This window comes from Camellia sinensis, chromosome 9, assembly GCF_055761805.1.
Source record: "Camellia sinensis isolate YWXY chromosome 9, ASM5576180v1, whole genome shotgun sequence".
NCBI lineage: Eukaryota > Viridiplantae > Streptophyta > Magnoliopsida > Ericales > Theaceae > Camellia > Camellia sinensis.
In genome coordinates this window covers 23,046,841-23,049,052 of record NC_138969.1, presented here as the reverse complement: position 1 = coordinate 23,049,052, position 2,212 = coordinate 23,046,841, and positions in this window count along the sequence as shown.

Below are 2,212 nucleotides of genomic sequence, written 5' to 3'. Positions count from 1 at the left end.
CACGCACACTTATTACAGTTGTGTCCTCGCTCGGAGGGTCCGAATAAAATAATATACAGTCCCAAATAAATAGTACAGTCCAAATAAATAATACAGTCCAAATATGTACAGAATCCAAATTAAATAACAAATTTAACTAGGAAAGCGGTAAACTAGCATGCAAGCTAGGGACTGCCTCGACTCTGTTCCGAATGATGGATGATGTATGCTTGGGTTGCTTGGCACGGAAATCCACTGCGATGCCCCAATTAGCCTCTGTTTGCGATTGATTCCGGAATGCTGTGCAAGGCCTTTGAAAGGCTACTGATTCTTGATTTGCTGCAACAGAGAGCAGGAAAAGGGCATGGCAATGTATTTTCACAAATGTATGCATGCCTCGATCCTCGTGCCACCAATCACGTATCTAAATGTATGATGGCCGAGGAGTCGAATTGTGCAACTCAATATAGAATGAATGCATATGAAAACACAACAACACCTAACTCCATCATGGATAATCTGGAGTGTCGGTGATTGGGAATTGAGACACGTTCCGTCACTCGGAGTACGAAACGTACCTCGTTTCCCGTGCTCGGGCTAACTCCTATCCCAAGCACAATACAGCATGCATGATATGCATGAATGCAACTAATATACAACCTAGCATGCACAATGCTATGAAATGGCATACACGATGCACGAAGTAACATGGCATACACAATGCGTTAACATACAACCTAGCATACACAATGCTATGAAATGAAATGGCATACACAATGCACAATGGACTTATACCAACATGAGTGGACCTCAGCCACACTCACATTAATAGCCATGAGATGAAAAAAGAGACACTCGCAATGCGTGCACACATGTACGCAAACCGAGGACCGATCCTAAGGCACAAATGCCACTCTAACAAAGCATGGCAAGGTATGAAACATGGTATGCAAACATGCAAATTTCAGTTCCAAAATATGATGCAAAATAGCCCCGAAACATGGAAACATGGCACCCGATGCATGAAATGACACCCAAAACATGAAATTAGGTACATGGAATGGCCTATGGCTATGCAAAGAATGCATTATTTGAACATAAAGTGTGAAGACAGAATTAAGAAAGTCCCAAAACAAGAATCTTTACAGTTTTAATCAAGGCCAAAAGGTGAACACAAATAGGACTAAGTTAACATGCAAAAATGGCCCCAAAAGAGAGATAATGAAGCAAGTAGTAGATTCTGGCCCTAAATGGCCAAGATCCCTTCAACAGAGTTGAAGAGAGGCTCAAAACATGGTACTTTACAGTTTACAATAAGCCACGAAAACAAACACAAGTATGGCTAAACTATTGTGCAAGAAATGGGCCAAAAGGGAGACAAAGAAGCAAGTGATGGTTTCTGGCCTCAAACAAAGGAGGGCCCTTCAACAAAGTTGAAGAGGGGCCCAAAACATAGTGTTTTACAGTTAGTGACAAAACCCAAAACAGTGCACATGCAAGCTTAAAATACTATGCAAAATAAGGCCTAAAAAAAGGTTTAAACACAAAGAGCAAAAAAGGAGCTTCAAACAGAAAAATTCCCTTGATAAAACATGAATAGGGGGTCAAAATAAGGCTATTTATAGTTTGGACCAGAGCCTATAAATACAAGCACAAAGGGCTAACAAAACATGCAAAAATAAGGCCAAAAGAGGGATAAAGAGGCAAGTGACAAAAGGAAGCCTCTAACAGTGAAGAGCCCTTCAACAATGTTGAAGAAGGGCTCAAAATAATCCACTTTACAGTTTATAACCAAGCTCAAAAAAGTTTACAAATATGCCTAAAATACTATGCAAGAAATAGGCATACAAGAGAGGTAAAGAAGAAAGTGTAAAAAGGAAGCCTCAAACAGGGAGAGGCCCTTAAACAAATATGAAAAGGAGCTCAAAATAATGCTATTTTCAGTTAGGGTCGGAGCCCAAAAATGCAAGCAACTAAGGCTTATATACAAAGCAAAAAAAGACTAGAAAAGGGAAGAAAGTGACTCACCCTTGTAGACCAATGCTCCAACAACCTTTGAGCCAAGTTTGGGAGTTCTTCACCTCTGGAAATCAGCCTCAAGCTGCTGGAATGGAGGATGGGGGTGTGGTGCTATGAGGTGGTGTAGAAATGGTGTAGGGTTTGGGGTTTTGGAGCTTGGAATATAGAGAGAGAGAGAGATATAATACAAGAGCCTTAAACCAAATTTTTGTAA